The following is a 25,910-nucleotide window of genomic DNA, read 5'->3' on the forward strand; positions in this document are numbered from 1 at the left end:
AGGTGGGACCTACAGTTTGAAGGGAGTGGGAAGGCTTGAGCAATATCTTATTCCTAATCCATTCCTCTCTCTCTCTGCTTCCCAGCTGCTACAAGAGCAGCTTTCCTCCCTCATGCTCTTCTTTCATGATGTTCTGCCTCACCTCAGGCCCAAAGCAATGCAGCAAGCAGACCATGGACTGAAACCTCTGAAACACTGAGCCAAAATAAATCTTTCTTTAAGTTGCTTATATCAGATATTTTGTCTGCAGTGAAAAGCTAACACGAGGTTCATGAGAAAATGCTAATCACTAAGAAAATACAAATTAAAACCACACACTTCCCTAGAATGGCTATTATCAAAAAGGTGGAAACATTGGGGAGGCTGTGGAGAAAAGGGAACCCTGACCACACTCACTGTTGGGAAATGTAAATTAGTGCAACTATTAGGGAAAATGATATTGTGATTCCTCAAAAAAAAAAAAACAAAAAATAGAACTACCATATGATCCAGCAATCTCACTACTAAGTATATCCAAAGGAAATAAAAATCGATTTATTGAAGAGACATCTGCCCTTCTATGCTCATTCCAGCATTAGTCACAGCAGCCAAGATCCACGTAAGTGTCCATCAAAAATAAATGAATAAAGAAAATGTGGCATACACACACAACAGAATACTAATGAGCCTTGGGTATACTCTGTCATTTGTGACAAGGATGATCCTGGAAAACATTATGCTGTTGCAGAATATGTTGACTTAGAGTTAACAATAATGTATTAGTGTTCTCTATAGAAACAAAACCAACAGGAGATAGGTATGTGGATGGGTGGATGGGTGGATAGATGGATATAGATGGATGGATGGATGGATAGATGGATAGATGGATAATTATAAAATGGAGATTAATTAAATTGGCCTACATAACAGGACAGTCTCACAATGGTCGTCTACAGACTAGAGAGCTCAAAGAACCAGTTGCTGCTCAGTCCAAGAAGCTGGAATCTCAGAACAAGAGGGACCAAATGACATAACCCCAGTGTATCCCAAAGGCCTGGAAACCTCCTGGAGAGTTTCTGGTCAGAGTCCGATGTCCTCAGGCAATCATAGCACCAATCATAACAGCCACTCAAGGTGAATGGAGCTTGCAATGGCTTCTGCTTCTGCTTCCTAATTGTCTACCACTTTTTTTCCATCCAGACTTCTGTCCTATTGGACTGTGCTGCCCACATTTAAGGTGGGGCTCCTCCTCAGTTTGTTTTCCCATGTGCCAATCATTTCTAGAAACACCCTCACTGACACACCCAGAAGCCTCTTAAAATATTTAGCATCTCTTAAGCCAATCCAGGTAACGATTCAGATTAACCATCACAAATAATGTATATTTCAAAATTACTAAGAGTAAATTTCAAATATCTTACCATCAAAAAAATTGAGGGGATGTTAATTAGCTTTAGTCATTCCATCGTATGTGTATAAACATCACATCACATACCCCATAAATATCCACTATTATTTGTTAACTAAAAATAAAAAAATAGACAAATGAGAGTGTTGCTTGAGAAAAAGTAGAGATCTGTAGTTTGTGATGGGGAAGTAAGTGTGAAGAGGCCCTGATGAAGTAGGCAATGTTGAACTCCTAAATTCTGATGAGTTGCCAGCAGAAGTGGCCCCTCTCACCCCAGTGCTAGCAACTTTCTCCTATCTGCCTCAGGGGGTTAATTCTGCATTACCTGAAAAAACAGTAATGGTATGTTAGCCATCTTTCATTGCTGTAACAAATATACCCTACAAGCACAACTTAGCAGAGGAAAAGTTTGTTGAGGGCTCAGATTTTCAGAGGTCCACATTCTGCTGGCTCCATTACTATAGGCCCAAGATGAGGCAGAACATCATGGTAAAAGGGAATGACAGAGGAACGCTGCTCAACTCATGACAGCTGGGAAACAGAGAGAGTGAAGGAGGGACAAGGGGACATGAAATAATCCCCAAGGCCTTTCTCCCAGTGACCTACTTTCTCCAGTTATTCCACCTGCCTGCAGGTACCACTCAGTAATCTTTTCAAATTGTTAATCCATAAAATGAATCAATCCACTGATTAGGTTATGCCTCTCATAATCTAATCATTTCATCTCTGAACATTGCTACATTGGAGATCATGTTTCTAATACATGAGCTTTTGGGGGGCACTTATATCTAAACCATAATAAATGGCCTTCCCTGAGGCATTTGCTAAGCAAGACAATGATGATTCTCCTCAGGGCACACAATTCATTTCTAAACCTATAATTACACTTACATCCCAGCAAGCCCCTAAAGATGAGTTACAAAGTGTGACCCCAAAAGAGGTATGGTACACTCAAAAGAACTACTTGAATCTTATAAGTTATGCGAGTAGAAATCCAAGGAACTTGTGTGGGAATGGATACAAATGGTATGGGATAATGTAAGAAGTTGGATCAAGACAAATTTATTAATATGCACTAAGAAGAGATTGTACATGTAGTGTAGCCCTTAAGGAGTTAATAAAGGGCTCCTGTTTAGTCAGCTAAAACATGGATCAAAAGATGGCCCATTGTGAGCAAATTGGAGATGCCCAATCTCTCAGTTTAACCTAGAGGAAGGGACTCAAAATAGCTTCTGAGGGGGAGCCCCAGCATTCTGAAAGATATCTTTAGGTCAGACCTTATAATTGGCAACCATAGCTACTCAACCAGAAAACATCATAATGGATCCCAGGGCTACAGGGACCAAGAGGCAGGACTCAGTCACCAAAGGCAGGTGGGGCATAGTTACCTTATTAAACAGTAGAGTCAAAGCAGCAATCAGAATAGCCTGACTCATAAAGACCTGTGGCACTAATAATGGTCTTCCTAGAAGTGAAATAGATAAGAAAACTACCATCTTCTTATTTGATCTATTATAAGCAGAAAACTTCCAGGTCAAATACATAAAAACTATAATTGGAATTATAAAAATAGAATTATGGCTTCTAAATTTCGAGACATGATGCCAGTTTATAGACCCAGAAACATTTGAATTAAAGGAGGTTGGGTTTCTTGGAAGAAAGACCCCTATACACTACTAAAAATGCCTATTGTTACTCTTTCTCTCATTCTACCCCCAAAGGAAATATGACCTTTTAACAGAGTAACTTTACAGTGTGGAAAAGGAAATAATCAAACATTTCAGGGACTACAAGACTCTGACACTAATTATAAGGAACTCAAAAACATCAATCAGAGTAAGTTTATGGAGTTATGGGGTCAGGTGATCAATGGGGTTTTAGCTTAGGTCTGACTCACAATAGATCCGGTGGATCCTTGACCCATCCTGTGGTTATTTTCTTAGATCCAAAATGCGTAACTGGACATACTTAGCAGCTGTCCGAATTCATACATTGGTTTCCCAACTGATGGAATGGGGCTATTATGGTAGGAAAGGCCATATGGAAGCGATTAGAGATTCCTCTATTCAGGAAAATAGTAAACAAAAAGCAATACTGCATTCCTGGAGGTGCCTGGACACAGGACTAAATCAGTCAGGGTCACTCCAGGAGAACTAGGTTGGCACGAATTAATGACACACAAACAGGAAAATACCTTTTCCTTTGGGTTCTGTGATGGCCCCTCTAAGCCAGCTCCCACAAAACAGGCAAGGCAGGCAAGAAGAGAGAGAGCATGCCTCAAACTTGGGTTTTATCGGGAGAGGCTGTTCCATGGAACATTCGATCCAAAACGGACAAAGGATAGGGTTACAACAAACAGATGGGTGTAATTCAACTCCATCAGTGATGCCCACTCCCACATTTTTCTTATCCAAGCCCTGAGGTAATGTCCATTTGCATTGCAATGGGTACAATACCAATCCAGTAGCTCTTTTACTCAGGGCTTACATAAGTGTACATAGCTCCTGTCCAGGGTGGCTCCAGACACCTAGAGGGACTGCAAAGATCAGTGCCACCATCAAGGACCTAAATACACTGGAGTGGCTGGCGATCCCCACTGATTCCCATTCAACTCTAATTGGCCTGTGTGGAAGATAGATGGACCTTGGAGAATGACATTGGATCATCACAAGTTTAACCAAGTGGTAATTCCAACTATAGCTGCTGTATCAGATATTATTTTATTACTTGAGCAAATTAACACATCTCCTGACACTTGGTATGAAGCATTAATATAGCAAATGCCTTTTTCTCCATATCTATAAAATAGACCCATGAGAAGCAGCTTTCAACCAGAAAAAAAGAGTGATATACTTCCACTGTACTACCTTAGGGTTATCCACTCTTCGTCTCTTTGTCAAAATTTAGTTCCCATGGATCTTGGTGCTTTTTTCTTCTCCAATATATCACACTGGTCTGTTACGTTGATATTATGCTGATTGGACCTAAGGTGCAAGAAGCAGCAAAAACTCAAAACTTATTCATGTGCTGGGGATGACAATAAATCAAACTAAAATTCAGGGCCCTTCTACCTGACTTAAATTTTTAGAAACCCCCATGGTAAGGGGCATGCTATGATGTCCCTTTAAGATAAAGGCTGTTATTTCTTCTGGCCCCTCTACAACAAGACAAAGGCATAATACCTAGTGGAGCTATAAGGATTTTGGAAGCAACATATTCCTCATTTAGATGGTTAATAGGCTGGAGTATCACAAGTGACCTGAAACCTGCTAGTTTCAAGTGGAACCCAGAACACAAGAAGGTTCTGCAAAAGGTTCAGGGTGCTATCCAGGCTGCTCTGCCCCTTGGGCCTTATGATTCAGCAGACACAATGGTACCAGGTTTCGGTGGAAAATAGAGATGCTGTTAGGGAATTTGGTAGGCCCCCTGGTTTTTATGGGTTGGATAGAAGGTGTCCCCCCAAATCTCCTGTTAATAAAAGAACATTCAGAGGTAAATTAGATTTTGACAGTATAACCTAATCAGTATATCCTAGTCTGAATGGGCTGGCTGGGTGGTAACTGTAAGCAGGTGGGGCTTGACTGGAGGAAATAGGTCACTGGGGGGTATGTCCTGGAAGGGTGCATCTTTCCTGTGACCCCTTCCTTCCTCTGTCTCCTTCTCCTTCCCTGAGCTGAGTATCTTTCCTCTGCTGGGCCTTTCCCCATGATGTGATACCTCACCTTGGGCCCAGAGCAATGGAGTCAGCCATCTATGGATTGAGACCTCTGAAACTGTGATCCCCCAAAAAACTTTTCCTCCTCTAAGTTGTTCTTGTAGGGTATTTTTGTCACAGTAACTAAAAGCTGACTAAAATAATAGGTGAATCATACATAATATAGGCTTTTAGGATTTTGAAGCAAGACCCTGCCATCATTCACAGATAACTCCTATCCTTTTGAAAGACAACTCTTGATCTGCTACTAAACCTTAGCAGAAGCTCAACACTTGAGCATGAGCTAGCAAGTTACTATGCAACCTGAGCTTCCCGTAATGAACTGCTTGCCATTTAACCTGCCAAGTCATAAATATATATCACCACTTCCATTTGATGATGGATATATATGTGGTTGGACCTAAGCAGGTCCTGAAGGCACAATATGTTACATGAAGCAGTGGCCCAAATGCCCAAAATCCTACTCTTACTTTCAGATGGTTCTACACAATATGTAGACAACACCTAAGAGGGGGCAGCTGAAATAATCCAGCTGTTTTCTAGGACGTGCCTAAAGGACAGTGGCAAAGGGAAATCTTCCCAGTGGGCAGAACTTTGTAGAGTTCAACTGATTGTGTACTTTACTTAGAAGAAGAAAGAACCAAATGTGTGATTACATACCAGTTAATGGGCTGTAACCAATGGTTGCTGGGATGGTCAGGGAATCAGAAGAAACAGGACTAGAACATTGGTAACAGATATTTGGAAAGGAAGTATGGGTATAGATTTCTCTAAACATGCAAAATACATGAAGGCATTTGTGTCCCATATGAATGCTCACCAGTGTGACCTCAGCAGAGGATAACTTTTAATAATCAAGACCAGTCTGCCTCTTTCCCTTGTCATCACTTAATGGCCTCATGGACAAAGCAACCATGGTGGCAAGGTTGGAGGTTATGCACTGGGTAAGCAACATGGATTCCTACTTACCAAGGTCTACCCGTCTATGACCACTGCTGAGCGCCCAATACACCAGTAACAAAGATTAGCACTGAGCCCCCAACATGGCACTATTGCTCAGGATGTTCAGTCAGGTACCTGATAGCAGGTTGGTTACATTGTGCCATCTCCATTGTGGAAGGGGCAGTATTTTGTTCTTAGTAGAATAGACACTTACTCTGGATATAGAGTTGACATCCCTGCATGTGATGCTTCTGCATAACTTCCATCCAAGAATGACTTATTCACCACCATGGTATTCCACACAGCACTGCTTCTGACTAATGAGATCACTTTGAAAAGTGTGGCAGTGGACTGATGCTCATGAAATTCACTGACCTACCATATTCTCTAACATCTGGAAGCAGCTGGTTTCATAGAAGATGTAATTATAGCGCTGGCTAGATGATAATACCTTGCAAAGCTAGGATAAGGTTTTCCTGAGTCTGTTAATAAAAGAACATTCAGAGGTAAATTAGATTTTGTGATCAGCTTCCAATATATGGTACTATCCCTCCCATTGGTAGGATTCATGGATCTAGAAATTAAGGGGTAGAAGTGGGAGTAGCATCAATCCCCACTACCTCTGGGGTCACTAGCCAAATTTTTGCTTCTTATTGCCACAACTTAATACTCTCCTGGCTAGAGGTCTTTCTGAGTTCCAGAGGAAAGAACACTTCCACCAAGAAACAAAGATTTCATTGAACTGGAAGTTAAGAGTTAACTCAGACACTTTGGTTTATTCATGCCAACTCAACAGGCCAAGATGAGAGATAGTGTTGACTGAATGATTGAGCCTTACCACCAAAGGGAAATTGGATCACTCACAAAGGAGGTAATGATGACTATATCTGGAATACAAGAGATCCATTTGGGACTCTCTTAGTATAACCATGACCTGTGATTAAAGTAAATGAAAAACTACAATCCAATCCAGGCAGGACTACATATGGCCCAGACCCTACAGGAATGAAAGTTTGGGTCACCATGACTGGTAAAGATTCACAGCCCCTAGAGGTGCTTGCTGAAGGCAAAGTGAATACAGACTAGGCAGTTAAAAAAAAAAAAAGTAGTTATAAATTATCATCTGTGACCTCATGATCAATTATAGAAACAAGTATAATTGCATAAGTATTTCACTATTTTGTTATAAATATGTTTGTGTGTATAGATACAAATATTAAACAGACATCTGTTTCCTTTCTTATTCCTTTCATATAAATTAAGATGTCTTGACTATACAGCAGTATTTAAGTATTGTTAATTTTACATCTTAGTATTTAAGTTTCAGGATATTGGGAGAAGAGTACTTTACTTCCACTTCTGGGGAATGAATTAGTGCATTTTTGGTTGTATACAGAATAATTTTAAAATGTTCAATAGATTTATGATCTTGTTTTTATTTGGAGATCTTTAAGGAGATAAAAAGAGTAAAGGTAAAAAGAGGTAGACTTGTGATGGTTATTTCTGGGTATCATCTTGACCAGGTCAAACAATACACAGATACTTAGAAAAGCATTATTCCTGGGTATGTCTATGAGATTGTTTCCACGAGAGGCTGGTAGTTGAATCAGTGCACTAGGAAGATCTATCCTCATCTAGTGTGAGAGAATACCATCCAATTGACTCAGGAGAGCCTGAAAAGAACAAAAGAAAGAGGAAAGACAAGTTCACGTTCTTCTGACGCTGGAGCAGCCCATCTTTCCCTGCTCTTGGAATCAGAACCCCAGGTTCTTGGGCCACCAGACTCCCAGAGTTATACCAGCAGACCCACAATTTTTCAGGCCCTTGGCCTTGGACAGAGTTTCACTTCAGGCTGCCCTGGTCTTCAGGCCTTTAGACTTGGACCGAGCTCTGCCATTGGCCTAGTTTTCCATCTTGCAGCCGACACATCATGAAACTTCTTAGCCTTCATAATCAAGTGAGTCAGTTCCCATAATAAAAACTCTTTCGGGGCTGGGTCTGTGGCTCAAGTGGTAGCGCGCTAGCCTGGCATGTGCGGGGCACTGGGTTCGATCCTCAGCACCACATAAAAATAAAATAAACATGTTGTGTCCACTGAATACTAAAAAATAAATATTAAAAAATTCTCTCTCTAAAAAAAAAAAAAACTCTTTTGTCTTATATATCCTATTGGTTCTGCCTCTAGAGAGAGCTCTAAGACACCACAAACTTCATCTTCCTCACCAAGCCTCAAAGCACTTGCATCCACCTTTCTTGCCTTTAAGAAACTTAGCAAGTAAAATAACTTGCTGCTTTTGTGCAGAGACACTTCTGATTTAATTTTCTAATAGTGAGTACATAATATTCTTCAACTAGCTTTTACTGATAAACCCTGAGCAATGTAGGTTTTTAAAAGTAGAGTGTTATTCCACATTACAGAAATCCTAAATTTGTTTTAAATACCAAATAATTTTAAATACCAAACAGAGATTACTCTTTCCCACACACACACCTACTTACACCTCTAATTAGGTCTAAGATCTTCAGGCACACTGTTCAACAGAGATATTCCTACTCAGAAAAAGATAAATATTATGTAGTTATTTGGCTATTTGGTGGACATCTTGCTTTAAAAAGCTCATTAGCTATGAATGATGGAAGAAGTGATGTTTGAAACTTCCTGTTAATTCTATTTTAGTATCTGAAACCACTAATATCTTTCAGTTTTCATAGAAAAATCTTTAATCAAAAACGCATGTACTTTAGCCAAGCATGGTAGTACTAGCTAGTTGGAAAGCTGAGGCAAGAGTATCACAAATTCAAGTCCTGCCTCTCAACCTAGTGAGACCCTGTCTTAAAATAAGATGTTTAAAAACAGCTGGGTATGGGTACCAAAACAGTAGCATAGAAAAGGTCACTTTCCTGGCTGCTCCAGGGTGAGAAACCAAGAAAGCAAACAGGCAGCTTTTTAGCAAGATGGGTGAAAAAAGGTGGGGGGGGGGCACTTTACTGGGAATTAATTTTGGACATTCAAAACAAACATTCAAAGAAAACCTCTGGCAGAACAATTCCCCCCACAACAAAAGTGGAGGGATAAGTCAACTAGAGAAACCAGCATTTTTAGGAAGACTAAGGCATACAGAGAGATCTGAGATCAGAGACAATGCCCAACTATCCTGAAAGGTATGTTGCACATGATCCTTGTAAGGGAAATAAGCCACATCTCTCCCAGATGTCTGGGAGAACAGAGGGAGGAACCACTTTGCAGCTGCAGCACAGGGGCCAGCAGCTGTGGAAGCTGGTTCCTGGCAACTGAGCTTGGCCCAAAAACAGGCCTGGCAAACCCACACGGCAAGACATAGAGTGTGCCTAAGTGACCAGGAGAAAATCAAATGTGAATAGAGGGTTACACACAGAGGAATACAGATCTGGGAAATACCCCATCCCTGCCCCCCAAGAACTGCCGCTGGAAAGACCAGCTGGGAGAGACAAGCCTGGCTGGGAATTTGAAAGGGAAGGGATGAGTTTGATGAGTTTGGAGACTGAACTCAAAAGACCAGAAAACATGGGGTCCCCAGGTGACAGTGGGAAGTATGGATTGGCTCCTCCACCACAGAAGTGGAACCCAGGGGAACTCCCTGGAGAACAGTCTTCCAGTGCGGACCAGCAACCTCTAGGCCCAGGAGGTGTGCGCCAATTTAAAATCTTCAGGCCAATGACCCTTCAATGAAGAACCTGGAGCCTACCTAAGCCTCAACCCATCTTCCAGTAGCTCTGGTTATGGAAATTTCTCTCACTCTCCAGAGACCCCACTCTAGGGTTAAGAAGACATCACATTATAGTCCACCTCCCTACCCTGCAGAGAAGGGAAGCCAAGAATCTTTTGAACTCCAACAGAAATAATTCTTTAACTTTTCATTGAGATCTTTTTTCCTTCTTACCCATCCCCTCTGTTCAATTGTGACTTGAATGGTTCATGGACAATTATACATGCATAATTATAAACATATATAATAGAATAGCATATCTATTTCTTTTTTCTCATTTCTAACATTTTTAAAAGACACTTATTTTTCATAGGTCAGTATTTTGGGGACTAAGAATGAATGTTATATTTCAGTTTTGTTCTTGTATTATTGTATTTTTAAATTTTTATTTTATACATTTTTTTCTTTTACTTATCTGTTTCCCTTGAATCTGTTTCTCTGCTAACAATCAATTTCTATTGATCTCTTTCACTCTTCCTTTAATTATTTTTTTACTTCTATTTTCTCTCCTCCTCTCTCATAAGCATCACATCCTACATCACTTCTGTTCTATCCCTGTTCACCACTTGAAACTGTAAATACTTTTGTAAACTTACTGTTTTTACCATGGCAATAACTGATTATATCATTTCTGTTTATTGTGACAATTAACATTGTAAATGCCATAGCAGGAATTATTTGGTTTTATGCTATAAATTGTTTGCATTGGTTGTTGTTATTATCTGTCTCCCCTAAAATGTGAGGTACTGGAAAACTTCAGGGACACTATAAACCCAAGGTAGAAACTCTACTTCCTCAAATCTATACTGTTAGATGGATAGACTCACAAACAACATGAAAAAGCCAGGGAACAAATTGCCCCAAACAAACCAAGATACTCTAACAACAGAATCCATCCACACCACACTGGTAGTAATGTCAGAGAAGGAGTTTAGAATGTTCATAGTTAAACTGATCTATGAGGTAAAAGGTGATGTAAGGAGAGACATTAGAGAAAGAAAATACAGGAAGTGAAAGATCACTTCAATATAGAGAGATTCTGAAGACAAAAAAAAAAGGCAGAAATCCTCCAAATGAAGGAATCAATAAACAAAATTTAAAATTCATTGGAAAGCATCATCAGCAAACTAGACCACTTGGAAGACAGGGTTTCAAGACAAAATATATGATTTTGAAAATAATGTTGACCATGGAGAAAAGATGTTAAGAGACCAAGAATAGAACTTGCAAGAAATATGGGATAAAAAGACCAAATTTAAGATTTATTGGGATAGATGAAGACTCAGACATACAAACCAAAAGAATGCACAATCTTTTCAATGCAATAATATCTGAAAATTTCCCAAACTTTAAGAATGGAATGTATAATCAAACGTAGGAGGCAAACCAAATATATAAAATTCCAACAGACCCACACAAAGGAACATTATTATGAAAGTGCCTAAGAGACAGAATAAGAATAGAATTTTAAAGGCTGCCAGAGTAAAACATTTAGAGGGAAATCAATTCAGATCTCAGCTGATTTCTCAACCCAGACCCTCAAAGCTAGGAGGTCTCAGAAATAATACATACCAAACTCTGACAGAAAATGGATGCCAACCAAGAATACTCACCCAGCAAAATTAAGCTTCAGATTTGATGAAATAAAAACCTCCCATGATAAGTAAAAGTTAAAAGAATTCACAACTAGAAACGATGCACTACAAAACATTCTCAATAAAATATTTCATGAAGAAGAAATGAAAAATAAAAGTGAAAGCCAGCAAAGGGAGGAACTACACTAGAAGAATAGTCAATCAAAGGAGAAACTAATTAAAATTAAAAACCAGAATAAAGGACAGAGAATAAAAATAATTTCTCAATAATAATATTGAATGTAATGACCCAAACTCAATCAAGAGACACAGGCTGGCAGATTGGATTAAAAAAACAAGACCCAACAATATGCTGTCTCCAAGAGACTCACCTCATAAGCAAAGACATCCACAGATTAAAGGTAAAAGGATAGGAAAAAAAACATTTGACATGGATCTCATAAACAAGCAGGGGTTTCTGTCCTCATATCAGATAAAGTGGAGTTCAAGCCAAAGTTAATCAAGATGAACAAAGAAGGTAATTTTATGCTGCTTAATGGAATTATACACCAACAAAACATAACAATTGTTAAGTATTTATGCCCCAAACAATGGAGCATCTATATATGTCAAACATTCTCAATTTCAAGAATCAAATAGAGTACAATACAACACAATAATACTGGGTGACTTTAACATGCCTGTCTTATCCCTGGACAGATATTCGAAACAAAAACTAGATAAAAAAATGTGGCATATATACACAATGGAATTTTACTCAGCAATAAAAGAGAATAAAGTCATGGTATTTGCAGGAAAATAGATGGCATTAAGAAAGATAATGCTAAGTGAAGTTAGCCAATCACAAAAAAAAAAAAAAAAGTCGAATGGTTTCTCTGATATAAGGAGGCTGATTCATAGTGGGGTAGGGAGGAATAGATGAATTCTAGATAGGACAGAGGGGTGGGAGAGAAAGGGAGGGGGCAGGGGATTAGCAAGGATGGTGGAATGTGATGGACATCATTATCCAAAGTACATGTATGAAGACACGAATTGGGTGTCAACATTCTTTATATACAAAGATATGAAAAATTGTGGTATATATGTGTAATAACAATTATAATGCAAAAAACTACACATATAAAGATATGAATTGGAGTGAACATACTTTATATACAAAGATATGAAAATTGTGCTCCATGTGTGTAATAAGAATTGTAATGCATTCTGCTGTTAAAAAATAAAATCAAATAAAAAAGAACCTATAGAACTAAAAAGTACAATTAATAATTTAGACTTAACAGACATATATAGAATATTTCATCCATCAATGACTGAATACACTTTCTTCTTAGCAGCACAGGATCCTTCTCTAAAATAGACCACATTTTAGGCCACAAAGCAACACTTAGCGAATACAAAAAATATATATAGAGAGAGAGATGATATCTTGCATCCTCTCATAACGGAGTGAAATCAGAAATCAACAATGAAATAAAAAATAGAAGCTACTCTAACAAATGGAGTCTAAATAATATGCTATTGAATGACCAGTAGATAGCAGAAGATAACAGGGATCAAATTAAAACAAAATACCTAGAGCTAAATGAGAATACAACATAACATATCAAAATCTCTGGGACACTATGAAGGCAGAGCTAAGAGGAAAGTTTATTTCATTGAGCTCATTAAAAGAATAAATAGTCACCAAATAAATAACTTAACCTTATATCTGAAAGCCTTAGGTAAAAAAGAACAAATCAACACCAGCAGAAGACAGGAAATAATTAAAATAAGACCAGAAGTCAATTAATTGATACATAAAAACAATTTAAAAAAATAAATCAATGAAACAAAAAGTTGGTTCTTTGAAAACAATAAAATTGATAAACCCTTAGCCAAGCTAACAAGAGAAAAAAACTTAAATTACTAATATTTTTTTATCAAAAACTAAATATCACCATGGACACTAATGAAATACAGATGATAATCAGAAACTATATTCAAAATAGTTGTGATTGGCTAATAAATACTCCAATAAAACAGAAATTCTTCAAATTTCTAGAGACATATGACCTACCCAAATTGAATCAGGAGGCCATAGAAAATTTAAACAGATCAATTTCAACAAAAATTGAAGACACCATCAAAAGCCAACCAACAAAGAAAAGGCCAGGACAGGCAGATTCTCAGCCAAGTTCTACCAAATGTTCAATGAAGAACTAATCTTCATCAAATCATTCCATGAAATAGAAAAGGAGAGAACCCGGCCAAACTCATTCTATAGGGTTAGTAGCATCCTGGTGCCAAAACCAGACAAAAATACATCAAGGAAAAAAAATTTCAGACCACTATATCTCATGAACACAGATACAAAAATTCTTTATACTGGAAAATCACATACAAAAGTATATTAAAAAGATAATGCACCATGATTAAGTGGGGTTCATCGCAGAAATGCAAAGTTGGTCCAACATAGGGAAGTCAATAAAGATAATTCATCACATCAATAGACTTAAAGACAAGAATCATGATGATCTCCACAGATGCAGAAAAAACATGTGACAAAATTCAGCTTCCAATCATGTTTAAAACACTAGAAAAGCTAAGGATAGTAGGACTATAACTCAACATTGTAAAATCTACATATGTTAAACCCAAGGCCAACATCATTCTTTTTTTTTTTAATTTCTTAATGTTGGTTGTTCAAAACATTACATAGTTCTCGATATATCATATTTCACACTTTGATTCAAGTAGGTTATGAACTCCCATTTTTACCCCGTATACAGATTGCAGAATCACATCAGTTACACATCCATTGATTTACATATTGCCATACTAGTGTCTGTTGTATTCTTCTGCCTTTCATGTCCTCTACTATCCCCCCTCCCCTCCCCTCCCCTCCCCTCTTCTCTCTCTACCCCCTCTACTGTCATTCATTTCTCCCCCTTGTATTATTTTTCCCTTTCCCCTCACTTCCTCTTGTATGTACTTTTGTATAAACCTGAGGGTCTCCTTCCATTTCCATGCAATTTCCCTTCTCTCTCTCTCCCTTTCCCTCCCACCTCTCATCCCTGTTTAATGTTAATCTTCTTCTCATGCTCTTCCTCCCTACTCTGTTCTTAGTTACTCTCCTTATATCAAAGAAGACATCTGGCATTTGTTTTTTAGGGATTGGCTAGCTTCACTTAGCATAATCTGTTCTAATGCCATCCATTTCCCTGCAAATTCTATGATTTTGTCATTTTTTAATGCAGAGTAATACTCCATTGTGTATAAATGCCACATTTTTTTTATCCATTCGTCTATTGAAGGGCATCTAGGTTGGTTCCACAGTCTTGCTATTGTGAATTGTGCTGCTATGAACATCGATGTAGCAGTGTCCCTGTAGCATGCTCTTTTTAGGTCTTTAGGGAATAGACCAAGAAGGGGAATAGCTGGGTCAAATGGTGGTTCCATTCCCAGCTTTCCAAGAAATCTCCATACTGCTTTCCAAATTGGCCGCACCAATTTGCAGTCCCACCAGCAATGTACAAGTGTACCCTTTTCCCTACATCCTCGCCAGCACTTGTTGTTGTTTGACTTCACAATGGCTGCCAATCTTACTGGATATTAGGGCTCTCTCTGAAGTGTGAGGAGTAAAGATTTGTTCCCAGGATGTAGGCTCCCTATTTACCTCTCTTATTGTTTCTTTTGCTGAGAAAAAACTTTTTAGTTTGAGTAAGTCCCATTTGTTGATTCTAGTTATTAACTCTTGTGCTATGGGTGTCCTATTGAGGAATTTGGAGCCCGACCCCACAGTATGTAGATCGTAGCCAACTTTTTCTTCTATCAGACGCCGTGTCTCTGATGTGATATCAAGCTCCTTGATCCATTTTGACTTAACTTTTGTGCATGGTGACAGAAACGGATTCAGTTTCATTTTGTTGCATATGGATTTCCAGTTTTCCCAGCACCATTTGTTGAAGATGCTATCCTTCCTCCATTGCATGCTTTTAGCCCCTTTATCAAATATAAGATAGTTGTAGTTTTGTGGATTGGTTTCTCTGTCCTCTATTCTGTACCATTGGTCCACCCACCTGTTTTGGTACCAGTACCATGCTGTTTTTGTTACTATTGCTCTGTAGTATAGTTTGAAGTCTGGTATCGCTATACCGCCTGATTCACACTTCCTGCTTAGCATTGTTTTTGCTATTCTGGGTCTTTTGTTTTTCCATATGAATTTCATGATTGCTTTCTCTATTTCTACAAGAAATGCCGTTGGGATTTTGATTGGCATTGCATTAAACCTATAGAGAACTTTTGGTAATATCGCCATTTTGATGATGTTAGTTCTGCCTATCCATGAACAGGGTATATTTTTCCATCTTCTAAGATCTTCTTCTATTTCTCTCTTTAGGGTTCTGTAGTTTTCATTGTATAAGTCTTTCACCTCTTTAGTTAGGTTGATTCCCAAGTATTTTATTTTTTTTGAAGATATTGTGAATGGAGTGGTTGTCCTCATTTCCATTTCAGAGGATTTGTCACTAATATACAGGAATGCCTTTGATTTATGCATGTTGATTTTATATCCTGCCACTTTGCTGAATTCATTTATTAGCTCTAATAGTTTCTTTGTAGACCCTTTTGGGTCTGCTAGGTATAGAATCATGTCACTGCAAATAGTCATAATTTAAGTTCTTCTTTTCCTATTTTGATGCCTTTAATTTCTTTCGTCTGTCTAATTGCTCTGGCCAGTGTTTCGAGAACTATGTTGAACAGAAGTGGAGAGAGAGGGCATCCCTGTCTTGTTCCAGATTTTAGAGGGAATGCCTTCAATTTTTCTCCATTCAGAATGATGCTAGCCTGAGGCTTAGCATAGATTGCTTTTACAATATTGAGGTATGTTCCTGTTATCCCTAGTTTTTCTAGAGTTTTGAACATAAAGGGATGCTGTACTTTTCGAATGCTTTTTCCGCATCTATCGAGATGATCATATGGTTCTTATTTTTAAGTCTATTGATGTGGTGAATAACATTTATTGATTTCCGTATATTGAACCAGCCTTGCATCCCAGGGATGAATCCTACTTGATCATGGTGCACAATTTTTTTGATATGTTTTTGTATCTGATTCGCCAGAATTTTATTGAGGATTTTTGCATCTAGATTCATTAGAGATATTGGTCTGTAGTTTTCTTTCTTTGAAGTGTCTTTGTCTGGTTTAGGTATCAGGGTGATGTTGGCCTCATAGAATGAATTTGGAAGTTCTCCCTCCTTTTCTATTTCCTGAAGTAGCTTGAAAAGTATTGGTATTAGTTCCTCTTTAAAGGTTTTGTAAAACTCTGCTGTATACCCATCCGGTCCTGGGCTTTTCTTTGTTGTTAGTCTTTTGATGGTTTCTTCTATTTCCTCAATTGATATTGGTCTGTTTAGGTTGTCTATATCCTCCTGACTCAATCTGGGCAGATCATATGACTTAAGAAATTTATCTATGCCTTCACTATCTTCTAATTTATTGGAGTATAAGGATTCAAAATAATTTTTGATTATCTTCTGTATTTCTGAAGTGTCTGTTGTGATAATGCCTTTTTTATCCCGTATGCTAGTAATTTGAGTTCTCTCTCTTCTTCTCTTCGCTAGCATGGCTAAGGGTCTGTCGATTTTGTTTATTTTTTCAAAGAACCAACTTTTAGTTTTGTCCATTTTTTCAATTGTTTCTTTTGTTTCGATTTCATTAATTTCAGCTCTGATTTTAATTATTTCTTGCCTTATACTTCTTTTGCTGTTGTTTTGCTCTTCTTTTTCAAGGATTTTGAGATGAAGTATGAGATCATTTATTTGTTGGTTTTTTCTGTTTTTAAGGAATGAACTCCAAGCATTGAATTTTCCTCTTAGAACTGCTTTCAATGTGTCCCATAGATTCCGATATGTTGTGTCTGTGTTTTCATTTATCTCTAAGAATTTTTCAATTTCCTCCTTGATGTCTTCTATAACCCATTGATCATTCAGTAACCTATTGTTCATTCTCCAAGTGATGTATGCTTTTTCCTTCCTTCTTTTATCGTTGATTTTCAGTTTCATTCCATTATGATCAGATAAGATGCATGGTATTATCTCTACTCCTTTATATTGTCTAAGAGTTGCCCTGTGACATAATATATGATCTATTTTTGAGAAGGATCCATGTGCTGCTGAGAAAAAAGTGTAACTGCTTGATGTTGGGTGGTATATTCTATATATGTCAATTAAGTCTAGGTTATTAATTGTGTTATTGAGTTCTATAGTTTCCTTATTCAACTTTTGTTTGGAAGATCTGTCCAGTGGCGAGAGAGGTGTGTTGAAGTCTCCCATGATTATTGTATGGGGGTCTATTAGACTCTTGATCTTGAGAAGAGTTTGTTTGATGAACATAGCTGCACCATTGTTTGGGGCATATATATTTATGATTGTTATGTATTGTTGGTGTATGGTTCCCTTAAGCAGTATGTAGTGTCCCTCTTTATCCCTTTTGATTAACTTTGGCTTGAAATCTATTTTATTTGATATGAGTATGGACACTCCTGCTTGTTTCCAAAGTCCATATGAGTGATATAATTTTTCCCAACCTTTCACCTTCAGCCTATGTATGTCTTTTCCTATCAAATGTGTCTCCTGTAGGCAGCATATTGTTGGGTCTTGTTTTGTGATCCATTCTACTAGCCTGTGTCTCTTAATTGGTGAGTTTAAGCCATTAACATTTAGGGTTATTATTGAGATATGGGTTGTTCTTCCAGCCATATTTGTTTATTTCTGTTACTAAACATGGTTTGTTTTCCTCTTTTATTATTTTCCCCCCCTTTACTGTCCTACCTCCCACTGTTGGTTTTCATTGTTATTTTCCATTTCCTCTTCCTGTAATGTTTTGCCAAGGATGTTTTGAAGAGATGGTTTTCTAGCTGCAAATTCTTTAAACTTTTGTTTATCGTGGAAGGTTTTAATTTCATCTTCCATCCTGAAGCTTAATTTCGCTGGATACACAATTCTTGGTTGGAACCCATTTTCTTTCAGTGTTTGAAATATGTTTTTCCAGGATCTTCTAGCTTTCAGAGTCTGTGTTGAAAGATCAGCTGTTATCCTGATTGGCTTACCCCTAAATGTAATCTGCTTCCTTTCGCTTGTAGCTTTTAAAATTCTCTCCTTATTCTGTATGTTGGGCATCTTCATTATAATGTGTCTAGGTGTGGATCTCTTATGATTTTGCACATTCGGCATCCTGTAGGCTTCTAGGATTTGGGATTCTGTCTCATTCTTCAAGTCTGGGAAATTTTCTCGTATTATTTCATTGAATAGATTGCTCATTCCTTTGGTTTGGAGTTCTGTACCTTCCTGTATCCCAATGACTCTTAAGTTTGGTCTCTTAATGTTATCCCATATTTCTTGGATGTTCTGCTCATGGTTTCTTAACAGTCTTGCTGAGCTGTCTATGTTCTTTTCAAGTTGAAATACTTTGTCTTCATTGTCTGATGTTCTATCTTCTAAGTGTTCTACTCTGCTGGTAGTATTCTCCATTGAGTTTTTAAGTTGGTTTATTGCTTCCTGCATTTCTAGGATTTCTGTTTGTTTGTTTTTTATAACCTCTATCTCCCTGTATAGTTGATCCTTTGCTTCCTGGATTTGTTTGTGTAATTCATTGTCGAAGTGATCTTTCATTGTCTGATTTTGCTGTCTAATGTCTTCCTTGATACTCCAGATCATCTGAAGCATGTATATCCTGAATTCTTTATCTGACATTCCATCTGCTTCAGCTATTACCTCTTCTAAAGTTGAGTTGAACTGCATTGCTTGTGGTCCTTTCTTTCCTTGTCTTTTCATACTGCTTGCGTTTCTTTCTGCTTGGTGAAACTGTTGTGTTTTTGAAAAATTTTCCCCCTATATATTTATATTGCTCTTGTATAGTTGAAAAGTCTCCCTTGCAGGGTCGGGTGGCGGTCTGCCTACCTTGCAGGCGCGGGCGGCGGCTCTGCTCTGCCCCCCCTCCAATTGGTGTGACTTGTCTACCACACCCCCGGACCGCTGGGCTTGTTCCGGGCGCGGGCGAAGGCTCTGCTCTGCTCCTACTCCAAATGGGGTGACGTGTCTGTCGCACCGGCAGGCCACTGGGCCTGTCCCGCTGGTCGGTTGCAGGTCTGCCCACCTTTCGGGCATGGGTGGCGGCTCTGCTCTGCCCCTACTCCAATTGGGGTGACGTGTGTACCACGCCGGCAGGCCACTGGGCCTGATCCACCGGTCTGTCGCAGGTCTGCCTACCTTGCAGGCGCGGGCGGCGGCTCTTCCCTGCCCCTCCTACCACGCCCGTGGACCACTGGGCCTGATCTGCAGGTTGGTCGCAGGTCTGCCCACCCTGCAGGCACAGGTGGCGGTTCCGCTCCACCCCCACTCCAATTGGGGTCATGTGACCACCACACAGGCGGGCCGCTGGGCCTGATCTGCAGGTTGGTCGCAGGTCTGCCCACCTTGCGGGCGCGGGTGGTGGCTCCGCTCCGCCCCCTCTCCAATTGGGGTTACGGGACCACCACGCCGGCGAGCCACTGGGCCTGCTCCGGGCGCGGGCAGCGGCCCCGCTCCTCCCCTCTGGCTCGACGACAAAGCGACAGAGACTCGGGTGTCTGTGACTCACCCTCCCTACCAAGAGACCAACTGTTTCTGTCGCCGCTGGTATTGATGAAGTTCTCTCCTCTGCCGCTTTCTGATGACATCAGATCTCTGCCATGTTGGTATCCTATGCGAATGACAGCATTTCGTTCCCTTTGCCGGGTGACCAAAGTAACGGGTGAGTCCTGACCGGCCCTCACAGGCCCCGTCTCAGTCCTGTTGCCACTGCCCACGAGGGCTCGGTTGGTATTTACCTCCACAGTACTCAGCAGGACCTGGACCGAGAAGCAGTTTCCGTGGGCTCCTTAGCCCTGGGCCAGAGCAGTTCCGGGAGCCGGAACTCGGCCGCTCTGTGCTCGGTATATGCTCTGATAAGAGCAGGCTCCAAGAAGCAGTTTCCGTGGGTTATTTAGCACTGAGCCTGAGTAATTTGTCTGCAAGCCACAGGCGAATGGCTGCCTGAAATTACCTGTTCTATGGCTGAATGAGCTGCGATCAGTCGAAAACAGGGATGGTGACGTCAGCTCTCCAAGATGGTGGCCGCTGGCCTCCTCTGTGGTCTGACCGGTGTGTAACATCATTCTAAATTGATAAAAATTGAAAGCATTCCCTCTAAAGTTGGAACAACATAGGGATGCCCTCTTTTACCACTTCTATCCAACATAGTTCTGGAAACTCTAGCCAGAGCAATAGGGCAAAAGAAAGAAATTAAAGGGATAGGAAAAAAGAGCTCAAACTATCTCTAATTGCTGTCAACATGATTCTATATTTAGAAGACCCAAAAACTCCACTGGAAAACTTTAAGAACTCAAATTCAGCAAAGTAGCAGGATATAAAATCAATACTGATAAATCGATTGCATTCTTATATACCAATGACGAATCGGCTGAAATAGCAATTAGAAAACTATACATTTACAATAGCCTCAAAAAAAAAATACTTGGGACTCAATCTAACAAAAGAGGTAAAAGACCTCTACAGTGAAAACTAGAGAACACTAAACACAGAAATTGAAGAAGATTTTAGAAGATGGAAAAATCCCCATGTTCTTGGTTAGGCAGAATCAATATTGTCAAAATGGCCATACTTCAAAAAGCACTATACAGATTTAATGCAATTCCTATTAAAATTCCAATGACATTTTCATACAAATAGAAAATGAAATTCATTTGTGAAAACAAGAGGCCCAGAATAGCCAACGAAATCCTTAGCAAGAAAAGTGATCAGAAAGCATCAAAATACCAGACCTTAAATTATACTCCACAGCTATAGTAACAAAACAGCATGGTCTTGACACCAAAATAGACATGAAGACCAGCGGAACAGAATAGAAGACTCAGAGACAAACCCACATAAATACAGTCATCTCACCCGAGACAAAGGTACCATAAATATACATTGGAGAAAAGATAGTGTCTGCAACAAATGGTGCTGAGAAAACTGGAAATCCATATGTACTAGATTGAAATTGAACTCCCATCTCTCACCCTGCACAAAATTCAACTCAAAGAGGATCAAGGATTTAGGCATTAAACCAGAGACCTGCACTATTAGAAAAAAAAAATGTAGCCCCAAAACTCCATTATCTCGGTTAGGAATTGATTTCCTCAACAAGACTCCTAAAGCACAAGTAGTAAAAACAAGAATCAATAGATGGAATGGTATCAAATTAAAAAACTTCTTCACAGCAAAGTAAATAATCAAGAAGTGAAGAGAGAACATACAGAATGGGAGAAAATCTTTACCACCTGCACCTCAAACAGAGTATTAATCTCCAGGATATACAAAAAACTTCACACCAAAAACACAAATAAACCAGTCTTATAAATGGGCAAAGGAACTGAACAGGCACTTCACAGAAGAAATATGAATGGTCCAAAATATATTAAAAAAATGTTTAACATCTCTAACAATTAGAGAAATGCAAATTAAAAACCACACTGAGATTGCATCTCACTCCAGTCAGAATGGCAATTATCAAGTACACAAGGATCAATAAATGTTGTCAAGGATTTAGGGGAAAAGTTTCACTTATACATTGCTGGTAGGACTGCAAATTGGTGCAACCACTCTAGAAATCAGTATGGAGATTCCTCAGAAAACTTGGAATGGAACCACCATTTGACCCAGCTATCCTACTCCTTAGTATATACCCAAAGGAGTTAAAATCGGTATACTACAGTGATGCAGCTAGAACAATGTTTACAGTGGCTCCATTCACAATAGCTAAACTATAGAACCAGCCCAGTGGTAGAGCGCTCGCCTAGCACGGGCGGGACCCGGGTTCGATCCTCAGCACCACAGCATTGTGTTGTGTCCATCTACACCAAAAAAATAAATAATAAAAAAAGAAGAACCAGATTAGGTGCCCTTCAACAGATGAATGGATAAAGAAAATTTGGTGTCCATATACACAATGGAATATAAGAATGAAATTATGGCACCTGTCAATAAATGGATGGAACTGGATGACTATCATGCAACATGAAATAAGCCAATCCCCCCAAAACCAAAGGCCAAATGTTCTCTCTGATATGTGGACACTAAAACACAATAACAGGGTGTAGAGGGAAGAATAGAAGTTCATTGGATTAGATAAACAGGAATAAAGAGAAAGGAGGAAGGATGGGAATTGGGAGGACAATAGAATGAATCAGACATAACTTTCCTATGTTCTTTCCTAAATACATACCAGTGAAACTCCACATTATGTACAACCACAAGAATGGCAAGTTATATTCCAAGTATGTATAATATGTCAAAATACACTCCAATGTCATGTCTATCTAAAAAGAATTTAAGAAGGAAAAATTATATTATTACAAGGGGAAAATTAATATAATTTACTATAAAAGGAAAAAAAATAAAAGAAAAAGAGCCTGGGTGTAGTTCAGTGTTAGATTTCCCTCTGGGTTCTATCCCCAGTACTGGCAAAAAAAAAAAAAAAACATGAATAATTTCTTAGCATCCACCTGATTGATCAAGGATTAGGTTCTAGCCCTAATTAACCTATTTCTCCCCCACTCTCTTAGTATAAATCATAGTAGGTCTGTTTTTCTTTCTCTATGTTTGCTGAAAGCTTCAATCACAACCACCTAAATAGTACAAATAAGGGAAAACAATTCTCTTTCCCACTCAAACCTAAGGATTGTGGTAAGAATTAAGTTTATTAAGGAAAAGTTTTTATCATGGAAAATCTATTCTATAGGAGGAGGAAAAGGTGGAGCATCAGGTTTATTAGAAAAAAAAAATTGAGTCCTTAGTAAGCTTAGGTAAAAAATAAATGGAGTACTTCTAGAGAAGCAAACAAAAATAACAGGTTAATTGTGCATCATGCACCTTCTTGAAGCCAGAAAGTGAAAATGTCAAGACCACAGTGGGAGTCTGGCCAAATCAACTCATCTCAGTAAAGGATGCCCTGCACTTGACCTCCTCCTGGACACTCCACCAATGATCCCACCTTGTAGTATTGTCATCTCAATGAGAAAACTTATGCAGCTACAGAGGACAGATAATAGAAATGAAACTACACATGCTTTTTGTATCTTCTTCTTGGAGTTTGGAAAGTATTTTTTTGGGAAAACTTGTGAGGTAGATAAAAGTGAAGTCACAAGGAAAAGAATTTTGAGTTATTTCTGAACGGCTTTATCAGAAAAAGAAAAAAAAAAACTGGGTGGAATGATCCCATCATCTTGGGGCTGTCCATGAGAACAATATCATCATGGGTGAAAGGAGCCCTAATGAGAAGGGACAAGTGCCCAGTCCCCTGGTTTGGGATCAGAGTCTTCACAGCAGCCCAGCCTTTCACAGATAGTAGGGACAGCAAAAGATTAAAAAATTAAGATCATTCCTTTGTCCCTTGGCTTTCTATGAACTCAACTCTCCCCTCCTCTCAGGCTCCCAGAGAACAAAACTGCTCTCAGGAACAACTATCCAGCAGGACAACAGGATTAACTTCTTTATCCTTCCTCTGTCCTGCATGGCAGCTCCTGTATCCAATTCCACGGTCCTCAAAAATTTCAATGTTTAAAACCAGTTTCTTTGCCCCGTACCCCAACCCCTGACTTAAAACCAGCTGTCCATTTCCGTGGGTTTCAATGTCTCCAGTCAGCCAGTTTTAAACTTTGAGGAATCCTTCACTTACTCTTCCCAATGCAGAAAGATCAAACCTGTAGCCAATTGCTTACAAACAATGCTTAAAGAGTCAGCCTCTGTGTCCACAAGTTCTGCGTGCATGGACTCAACAACACATGGACTGAAAATATTAGAGGAAAAAAAACTGCATCTGTACTGAACAGGCTTTTTCTTGCAATTATTCCATAAACAATACAGTATATCAAGTTTTATATTGTATTAGGTGTTGTAATCTAGAGATACCCTATAGGTATCTAGAGATACCTATAAGGGAGGATGTGCATAGGTTATATGCAAATACCACACCATTTTATATAAGGACTGTAGCATCTGAGGATTTTGGAGTCCAAGGAGTGTCTTGGAACCAATGCCCCATTGATACTGAGGGACCACTGTATCTGAGTCTCCATTTCCATGACTACAGCCCTATCACCATTTTTTTCTTGCTTTTCCAGTAGGGGCTTACCAGATCCTTTACCCCATACGCATCTCCTGCCAAACTGTATGCAACATTTCCAGGTTGTTATTCCTAAAACTCTGCCTGACCCATACCACCTTCTCACTTCACCCTGTTGTTCTTTAGGTGTTAACGCCAGGAAGCCTCTGTAACCTTGAAGGGTTGTCTCAGTTTGACCCTGGCCTTCCCTTCTCCATGCCATACCAGACCTCTAATCTCACATATCAATCCTCCTATATTAATTTTCCATTGCCGCTGCAGCATATCACCACACATGTAATGATTTAATGCAAAATAAATGTATCGTCTTACAGTTCTGTTGGTCAGAGGTTCGGTGCTGTTCTCCTTTAAGTCAGAGTTTCTGCAACCTGTGTTCTTTATGGGAGCTTAGGACAAGCTCTGACTACTTACCTTGCGGTGGTTCTAGAGGCCACGCACACTCCTTGGCTTGTGCCTCCCTTCGTCCGTCTGTCTTCATTCCATCTCTCTCTGAGATCCTTCCGCAGCCATGTTGCCCTCTGACTCTAAACTCAGCTGGGAAAGGTTCTCTGAATTTAAGGCCCTGCCGCGTGATGAGATTGGACCCACGTGGATGATACAGAATCTCTGTCCTATCCCCATACCCCAAGATTTTTAATTTAATCACACTTGCTAAGACCCTTTTGCTGTGCACAATAACATCTTCGCAGGTGAAAATCCTGGGGAGAGGAATTGTTCTGCTTACTACACACCCCCTCCTTCAAGCCATCTATTAATCTGCTTCCAACTTTGCTTTCAGCCTCCCCTTTCCACCACCCATCTTCCTCCTGCCTCACCAGGTTTTCATGATTATGTCCTTCTCTTAATGAGATAAGTATTCAGCACCTAATGTCCTTCTGTGACACACATCCCTTCTGTGATCCTCTCTTTATTTCCCTAAAATCTTCCATAAGAATCAGTTCTATGATGACACAGCCCTTTCATGACTGAGAAAGAGGGGACCACTACAAAGGGGCCACAGAAATGGACCAAAAGGCGTTGATGTTATGGTGCTTAGTAAAATCAACCAAGATTTACTTTTGAATTTTACAACACTGTATTAACTATTTTAATGTGAGTTTTCTTTAACCATTAACCAAGATTCTACTTTAGTACAAAAATCTGGGAGCACTTCTGATAAATCGTTTACTAGCCTTTAAACAAACCTGACGCATTATTGAAGATTAGTGCTGTGCTGTAAATAAATAGGATTCACTTAGTCTCACCAGATGTCATGAATGTGGAACGACTTAGGAAGAACATAAAAAATGATTCATAAGTGACCTTAGCTTTAAATTGCTTGTAGAAAAAAACCTACACCA

Source organism: Marmota monax, unplaced genomic scaffold, assembly GCF_021218885.2.
Source record: "Marmota monax isolate L192 unplaced genomic scaffold, Marmota_monax_Labrador192_F-V1.1 WCK01_AAM20220418_F8-fsc00013, whole genome shotgun sequence".
Lineage (NCBI taxonomy): Eukaryota > Metazoa > Chordata > Mammalia > Rodentia > Sciuridae > Marmota > Marmota monax.